This window comes from Thalassophryne amazonica, chromosome 4, assembly GCF_902500255.1.
Source record: "Thalassophryne amazonica chromosome 4, fThaAma1.1, whole genome shotgun sequence".
Taxonomy (NCBI): Eukaryota; Metazoa; Chordata; class Actinopteri; order Batrachoidiformes; family Batrachoididae; genus Thalassophryne; species Thalassophryne amazonica.
In genome coordinates this window covers 32,276,498-32,285,985 of record NC_047106.1, presented here as the reverse complement: position 1 = coordinate 32,285,985, position 9,488 = coordinate 32,276,498, and the positions used below count along the sequence as shown (strand labels likewise).

General features: G+C 39.8%; 1 protein-coding gene across 1 annotated transcript in view; it reads left to right on the top strand.

Annotated features, from left to right (window-relative positions):
* Positions 1–4,701: 4,701 nt before the first annotated feature.
* The window catches only part of LOC117509606 (lissencephaly-1 homolog A), a 98,607-nt gene continuing 93,820 nt past the window's right edge, over positions 4,702–9,488 (top strand). Inside the window, exon 1 of the mRNA XM_034169348.1 lies at positions 4,702–4,931. The gene's annotated coding sequence lies outside the window, so the exon portion shown is untranslated. The remainder of the gene's footprint in view (positions 4,932–9,488) is intronic.

The following is a 9,488-nucleotide window of genomic DNA, read 5'->3' as shown; positions in this document are numbered from 1 at the left end:
CCAAATGGCAATTTATTACATGTTGCCGTGTCTGTCTGTATGTGATTAAAGCAATAGAGAGATGGTGCTGGAGTTGATGTTGGACTTTATTTTATGAAATGCAGTTGTTGCTCGGTGCAACATGCAAGATGGTTTAATGACATGTAAATAAGCACGCCTTACGAAGAGCAGAAGGTGAGCGCTTCATACTGCACAAAGAAAGACGCACACGAGCAAATTAGCAGAAAACAAATACAATGCAAGGCATCAGAGGGCTGATGTAAACCCTGTGTGTGCTGCACAGTGGGTTAAATCCGTGTAAATCCGTGTCTCATACAGGGTGTCCCCAAAAATAGTGCCACAAAAATAAAGCCATAGAAAAATCTATACACTTAGAGAATTTTATCTCTGGTGTTCATTTCTAATTCCACCTCACTTTGTAAGCATTTTGGTGTTCACAACATGTGCTCAATATGTGCACCGCTTCTCTGGTTCAGCCAGATCTCTCTAACATTGTGAGCAGTTCTATCAGTTTGAAACTTCTTTGCAGTCCTTCATATTGTCTTTCTGGCTGGATCTTTTCTAACTGCAAAATGACATTGATATTGTCGTTGGGTTTGTGCGATTGATTTGGTCTCAAGCAGAATTCCACTGGTTTCCTTTTTTTGCTTGATTGTAAGTGGCATCCTCATTGGATTGGTCTTAAACTACATTAAAAGAAATTTCTCACATATATCTTGATGTATGAAGAATTAAAAAAGAATTCAGATTAGCTGTTGCAGAATTGGAGTCAAATGATTTGTGGCATTTTTGGGGCACTCGAGTTCATGTTGCCAATGAATCGCAAATATTTTGCTTATCAGTATGAGCTTTAGATGATCTCTAGCCCTATTGTTTCCTTAGATACAGTGGAAAATGTCTTCACACCATGTTTTTGTTGAGCTTGACCAAAAGTTAGTTGTCTTGAGATATCTGCCTGTCTAATACTCCCAGCATGTTTGATGAAAATTCACCCAGCCGGTGATTTTTTTTTTTTTTTTTTTTTTTTTTTCTTAAGATGCCCACACAGGGCAGACTACAATACCCCGCTTCACTGGCACGCATGGTTTAAAAATAAATAAATAAAACCCTGTCGATTCTGCAACAGTTTACAAATTGAGAAAATGCTTGCAAACGACCACAAATGTTTCATACATCATGTAACATATGTCTGCTGCAAATTCACACAACACATGCAAAAACAGGCACATCGCAAATAGCCACAACACAGTGGAAGTACTACTAACGCAAAACAAGGATTCTGCCCAAAGGACTTTAATTGTTCAATGCGTTGCAAATAAAACTAAAAAATATAGTTGGCTTAAAACTAATAAAAGATGATAATTTGCATACTTGTGCTGAGAGTAGTTTCATTGTATTGTGGAGCTTTGTAATGTGTTTTTCACTGTTACGAATTTGCAGCAGGCTCAAATTGCTGCATGTACTGCAGGTTGCATTTGTGTTTTATGTTTGCAAGGTTTTTCTTAATTACCAACTTTTTTTTTTTTAATGCAACTACCTTTTGTTGAATTGATGCATATGTATTTTTGTTTTCTGCATTTGAGTGTTGTGGCCCATCTCGGCCACCGCAGTGTTGTGTCTAATTATCAGTAAGGAACTAGACTGGTGAAAACCATTGTACCTCTAGAATGTGTCACAAGTCTCTTGACTTGGCTTTTCTGGGTTTATCATAGCAAAAACTAAACAGTAACTTATTTTAATGACCAAGGTATGCAATGTTTGCTCCAGATTATTTGATCACTCATTTGTCGTCCGTTACCAATATTGTCCATAAGGTGGCACTGTAACATGAAGAATCAGGATATAAATGACGCAGGAAGAGAATGAGTTATATTTAGTATTATTTAATTTCAGTGATCTTGTAGCCTAAAATTTAATGTTTCTCACATTTTGAGATTTGATGGTTTTTGATGATGTGAACCTGGTAACTTCATATCAGGGTTCACCAACCATGCTCCTGCAGTTCACCTGCCCTGCAGGGTGTCCCAGCTGTCCCTGCTTCACCTACAGCTAACTAACAAATGTTAGGTGTGCTCAACCAAGAGCTAGGAAACACCAGACTAATCAGCTGTGGGTGCAGCAGGTGATCTCCAGGAGGAGGATCTGCAGATGTTTCTCTGGTGGAGCTCTGTGTTGCAATATTTCAGTTCAGTTTGAGGCTCTGAATGTTTAACTGCAGAATTAAATCTGCATACCATTTTCTCTTTAGTCTGGTTTAGCTATGAAAGTGTGAGATCTAATTGGATGTTTAGTGTTCAGACTTCGAGGATTGTGTATATCCTTATAAAACAATACAGATACTTGATTAATAATTTGTACTGGTTTGGTTAAAAATGTAATTAAAACAGGTGAGTATTAATGGGTAAAGAAAATGTATTTAATTTATCTAATTACTAATGTTATACAGCTTCCTGTAAACTTATTCTTTATCTCTGTGATGCTCAACTTGCTGACTGTGATTTGATTTGTCAGCTGATTCAAATTTTTTTTGTCTGCTTTCCTTGTGTGGCATTTGTCTGTTGCTCTCTGGTATAACCAGTACATTTTTGTGTGTCTGAGTGCGCTTTTATATAAAAATGAATAAAACTAGTAAAGTTTTGAGTCTGCTGCATTTGATTCAGGATTTATTTGAACTGCATAGGTAATGTGGGGAAATTCATGCTTTATCAGACTTGAAGTCATGGGGATGGGGGCACTTGTGTCAAATCAACATGCAGATCCACCTTTGATCGGCTGTGATGTCCCAGAGTGAAAACAAGGGAGAAGCCCAAGAGACTTACATCATCCGAGGCGTCACTCCCCCAAACCAACCCTGGTAATAAATAAATTAAATTGTATACATGTATATATAATTTTTGTTTTTCTGCTTGATATTTTTTGTGTGGTGGTTCAAAACACGGCCAGAATAAAGGGGAATTTTCACAATTTTGAGGTGATGGTCTAGTGGTTAAGCATTGGGCTTGAGACCAGAGGATCCTCAGTTCAAACCCCAACCTGACTGGAAAAATACCAAGGGCAAGGTCCGTAATCCCCAAGTTGCTCCAGGTGTGTAGTGAGCGCCTTGCATGGCAGCACCCTGACATCGGTGTGTCTGTGTGAATGTGAGGCATCATTGTAAAGTGCTTCCAGCTTCTGATTCAGATGGGAAAGCGCTATATAAATGCTGACCATTTAAAGACTATCTTGATGGTGTACTCTAGAAGTTTTTGTTTTGGGGGGGGGGGGGTACATAGTAGAGTTAGCACAAAAAAAAGGTGGCTTTGGTCCACTAGTATGCTACCCCCCTCCCCCCCAAACTATAACCTCTTGACTAAAAGCCACTGGTTTTATAAAGTTGTCTATTGCATGACTTGGATTGGCTTATATTACAGTGAACATGCTTACTGTGCCACATCAATAATATAAGAATACATTTGTTTGGTTTATGCAAAATCCATACAATATAATGCATGTATAAACTCACCAAAGCTAGCACATTAAAGTGTAATAAAACACTTAATACCCATGTGGTCCTCATGAATGAGCAACATGACACTGGGCAACATTAAATTGAGTAAAAACAAACAAAATAGAACTAGAGCACCGTGCTCATAGAGCGCAAACCTCCGCTCACACTAATATCCAATTCCACAAATTTTTACCTTGGAAAACATTTTCAAGGTCAAAGTCCTGTTGGAAATGGCTTTTTTTTTTTTTTTTTTTTTTGATATTCCAACATTTTTCCTGACTTTGCCCTTTGACCTATTACCTTGAAAATTGAGTCAGTTCTTGCCTATCAGGATATGAATCTTCAGTAAAACTTTCTTAACGATATATGAAAAACTAGGCTCCAGCCTGTTCACAAACAAACAAATGGGCAAAAACAACCTCCTCCAACTTGGTTGGCAAAGGTAATAATCACAGATAGCAAATGGAGATATATATGTGTGTGTATGTATGTATGTATGTATACTGAACAAAAATAGAAATGCAACACTTGTTTTTGCTCCCATTTTTCATGAACTGAGCTCAAAGATGTAAAGCATTTCCTATATCCACAAAAGACCTATTTCTCGCAAATATTGTTCACCAATCTGTCTAAATCTGTCTTAGTGAGCACTTCTCATGCTGATTAGACAGCATGATTATTGCACAGGTCTGTCTTAGGCTGTCAAGGTTGTACTCTGCCTCATACCCTGTGACTGCTGGGACAGGTTCCATCTTCCCCCCCAGAGCAAGAGACTAAGGGTAGACATTTATTTTTATTTAGAGTGACAGATTCAGTAAATAGTTGTAGAAGAAAAGGGTGGAAAAGGAATGATGAAGGCACTATTGCTAGACTGAGAACTGGTCATACTTTCTTGAACAGTACTCGCTTCCTCCTAGGAAAGCTTTAGGATGGACTATGTTTGGAATGTCCACAGCATGTTTTTATGTATTGTAATGAATATTCCAGAGAATGCAAGTGCTTCTCTCAGAATTTAGAAGAATAGGCCTTAGAAAAGTTTAGGTGGGAAGTATTTTAGACATAGGGTAAAGAGATAGAGGCAGAGTTTTTTTTTTTTTTTTTTTTTTTTTTTTTAAATACTCGAAACACATTTAGTGCTGCTATAATGGACTGATGCAGTAGGTGGTGCCAACTGCCGCAAAACGCAATAGAAGAATTAGAAGAAGAAGAAGGCGAGGAAGACCGTGCGCGTGCCCATCAGGTCTATGGGTCGGGAACGCGACGCCGTGCGCGCTCCCTTGTGAAGGCGAATGCGGAGCCGAGAGACACTTCATAGTTATTTTGTGTAGTTTTTTTTTTTTTTTTTAACCTCCACAACGCAAAAATCACGGAGCGGAACAAAAATTTCACGCCCCGTTGGGTCGCCTAGCTACCGGTGACAACTGAGGATATTCACGGAGACACAGTAGGGTGAGTTGAAGTACTTTTCGGTCACGAAGCCGGTCGGAGTGGCATCAGTCTGACGTTAAGTGAGGAAAATGACGATGTGGCTGTAATTTTTTTCTTCCCCCTTTTTTTTTGTTTTTATTGTACCTCCCTTGCATGTCTCAAAATGGCGGATAGGCCGCTTGGAGGAGCAGCAGGTATCTTGTCGCCGGGAGAGTTTATTGTAACATTAACTGTTTTTCTTACAAATGCTGTCAGCTGTGGCTGGCGTGGGAATTAATCGCAGCTATTTGCGCTTGAACTGCGCCGCAGAAGCCCCGAGCTGCTGTTAGCATTTATGAGCGGCTAACTTTCCGAAGCTAGCGTTAACTTCAGTTAACATTAGCTGGGCAGGAGTGAGGTGGGTCCTAAAGCTAGCGGCCGGTAACGTCGCTGTGACCGCTGCATCAGCTCCGAAGACGTGCCGGAGTGTAAGTGGTATTAAGACAATGAAAATTTGCTTTTGTGTATGTGATTGTTTGGTCGGCATTGATCTGCATGTTGATTTTTAGCCTGTCTGTCATGTTAAACCTTATGCAAAGGACTATGAAAATATTTATCATGTTGATGACGTGTTTGATTTTCTGATTTTTAACTACTTTATGAAGAGAGGATATTCTGTTGTAAATGGAAGAAATCGCTACAGCTTTAAGTGATAGCATTAAAAATGGCGTAAAGTTAATATCTTGCCGTCAAGTTTGATTTCAGTAGTTATTTTATTGCACTGTATTTGCTGTCTTGTTGGGTGCTTCCATACAGTGTGTTGTGCACATTGTCATGATCTCTGCACCTTCATGCGGCTTGTTGGCTCTGTATGAGGAAATCAGGGTGGAGTACAGCGGAGGCGAACAGTTTGTATGTCTGTCAGGACTCGAGAATTTGCGTTGTCACATCGTCTGCCTCGAATGTTGATTTATAGTTTAGTGGCTTGGACTAGGCTTTTCAGGGCAGAACAGTTTTCATCTTAGCAGACCGTGCTCTTTGTATTTTTTGGTAGTGATAGACCCATTAATCAGGCTGGTTGTTAAATGCATTTTGTCATTTAAAATGTTGGCGGTGGCTATCTGTACTTAGCTGTATTCATATAGTGAGCGTCTCTTGGTACGTAGCATCTCTCTCATTTGTCAGTATAGGTCACGTGATCATGAGGCTATGTGTTTAGATTCCTAAACGACATTAACTACGAATCCTAACCATGAACCCCAACCATAACACCCAACACTAATCCCAGCGGTGGCCACAGTTCCACTAATCCACTAACAGCTAATTATCAAAGCTAATGTTTATACTATCAGATTAACTTTTCAGATAACTTTGAAAACCATTATCGGACTAATTATCTTCCGATAAGTTTTGGTCCGATAATTTTTAGGCCGCTAACGTATTTTTGCAGACGTGCCCCCAATTTCAATTCTCTTTTGTACCCCTTCCCCTTGGCCCTACCCCTACGCCTACCCCTTTATAACAAGGCGTAAGGCGAAGGGGTATGCCTCTAGCCCTATGAATTGAGAAACCCCTCCGCCTTAGGAGAAAAAAAAAACTGCCCGTGTCAAACTGCCATCTTCACTGTCTGTTAACATGGCAACCGAAATGCAACTTGTTGCAGTAGTAATTAATTAGTAATTAAAATAAATAAGCACTTGAAATATATCAGTCTGTGTGCAATGAATGTATACAAGTTTCACTTTTTGAATGGAATTACTGAAATAAATCAACTTTTTCATGATATTCTAATTACGAGGTCTATTAAAGTATCCAACCTTATTATTTTTTTCAAAAACCATATGGATTTGAATCACGTGTGATTACATCAGACATGCTTGAACCCTCGTGGGTATGCGAGAGTTTTTTCACGCCTGTCGGTTACGTCATTCGCCTGTGGGCAGTCTTTGAGTGAGGAGTCGCCCACCCTCTCGTCGATTTTTCTTCATTGTTTAGGAATGGCTGAGACTGCTGCTTTGTTTGATCAATTTTTTTTCAAATCTGTAAGGCACAACTGAGTGGACACCATTCGATAAATTCAGCTGGTTTTCGGTAAAAATATTAACGGCTGATGAGAGATTTTGGTCTGGTAGTGTCGCCGTAAGGATGGCCCACGGCGCCTGACGGCGATCTGCGCTTCGAGGCGGCAGTGTCTCGCTGTTTCAAGTTGAAAACTTCCACATTTCAGGCTCTGTTGACCCAGTAAGTCATCAGAGAACAGAACTTTCAGAAGAAGTCGGCATGAGGCGTTTATTCGGACATTCCATTGTTAACTGACATTTTGTAATGAAAGAACGTGCGGGCAGAGTCGCATGTCGCGCTGGACCCGACCGCGGGGGGTCGCAACAGGAAAAACACCTCCGTTGGAAACCTTAACAGACAAGTTGGAACATGCCCAAGCTGTTAAACAATTTCTCAGTTACTCACTTGTTGAAAGCCATCAAAAGCCACGGAAACGACTCGGCTCATCAGCCGTTAAACTTTTTACCGAAAACCAGCTGAATTTCTCGAATAGTGTCCACTCGGATATTCCTCACAGGTCCAGAAAAAATTTTGATAAAGCAACGCGCGCCGTCTCGAGCAGCGTGTGAAACAAAGGAATTCAGCTGAGAGGGTGGGACCACATCTCACTCAAGGCCTGCCCACAGGGAAATGACGTCACCGACACGCGTGAAAAAACTCACGCATGCGCACGAGGGTTCAAGCACGATTGGTGTAATAGCATGTCAATCAAATCCATATAGTTTTTTTTATTTTATTTTATAAAACTGCCGGTTAGTTTTATAAGATACCTCGTATATGACCAGCACCTGTATGTATGTTATGGGCTGAATCTAGTTCTGTTAACCTTATATTTCTTTTTCAAATTCTCCCATTTTTTTGCATCCAGCCCTATTTCCTTTAGAAATTTGACAAATAATAGCAGTCTATTAGGACATCAGGTTATGTGTTACGCATATACATGTGTGTGTAATATATTTTCCAACTTATTCCCATTGATGAAACTTGTCCTCATTTTTTGCCTGAAAGCTTATTAGGAGACGAGTGTGCTCAGGACTCCCTGTTTGTTTACAGAATACACACACGTTACAGACCTTGAAATCCAACAGCAGGGATTGATATTATCCAAAGATTAATGAACATAAATTGTGCTTATCCTTTATCATGATTTTCTCCATTGTGAGATATAAGTGTCTCATCGTATCGTTCGTGTGTATATGCATTATAACGCCTCAGCGCTTGAGTGAAATTATTATATTCTTCAGAACGACAATATACGCAACATGCATCCAGCAGCATACACGTTGCTGTCACAGGCAAATTGCCTGTAAAGTTTTTTGGCAAGTTATAACTTTCTAAACAGCGTAATTTGTAATGAAAGCCGCTTTCATTTGTGCGGCTCTTTCGGCACCATGTTTGTTTGTTTTTTTGTTTGTTTTTTTCGGAGACAGCGGTAAGCTCCTCCTACCTCTCCAAACAGAGTGTGCATCCAGATTCACTCCATTCGGAGGAGTTTGAAGCCCTCCACCTCGCTCCAAAAAGAGAATTGAGACACCCCTCTGTCTCTCATGCCCTCGCAAAACGGAGGGAAGGGGTAAGGGGAAGGGCCAAGGGGTAGAATTGAGATTCAGCCATGGTAAACAAAGCTGAATAGTTACAAACATTTATGAAATCTAAAATTAGTTGAGTACCTACCTGTTAAATGGTGTATAGTAGATGCACAGTTCTATCCTCTGCAGGCAAAGGAGAACTGGTCACAGAAAAGAAAAAAAGGCTCATTTCTTTTGACCCCATACTGATACGCTGGCAACATCACCCAAGTCATTCAGAGGCATACAGTTTTAACTTATGGTGAAAATTTTAACCAAAGTTATTTAAATTAACGTCACGTCTCAAGTTTTATAAAGTGAAAATATCAGATATATGTTTTAGTTTTAAAGTAATGCACTAATTTTGAAGGTTTTAGTGTGGACATGCTATGTCCAGGTGCTTTATGGGTATCTCAGTACATTCACGACAGAAGAAATGCGTAAAAATGCCAGAAGAAGCTCAGGTTGCTCCTCCATTATTTTCAATTGGAATCATTGCAATCAATTCCCGTTTGCTATTTAGAGTCCTGCTTATGTCAAACACTCTGTCGTCTTTGTTCCAGAGTAATATATATAAGATGTCTGAAATTCAGTTTGCGTTTATTAAATTCAACGTAGCAGACACAGATACTGGAATTTTGTTTTGGCAAATTTTCACTGTCTCTATTGCCATGTACTGGCCAGTAGTGTTCATGGCAGTATTCGCCCTAAAGCTGGGCAGACACTGTACGATATTTTCAATCGTTGTACTCGGCTCCTGCTCAAACTGTACAACAAAACCGCACGGTGTAAAAGTTCAGAGTGCACGATTTATGTTCTCACACTATACGGCCCGATGCTCTGATGCGATCTTACTGCTCACATTGTACGTTCAAAAACCACACGTCAGACTCGTGTTTCCAGAAGTAAAACGTAAACAGAAGCTTTTTTTTTTTCAAACTTTATTTACATTTCTTATTTTTTTT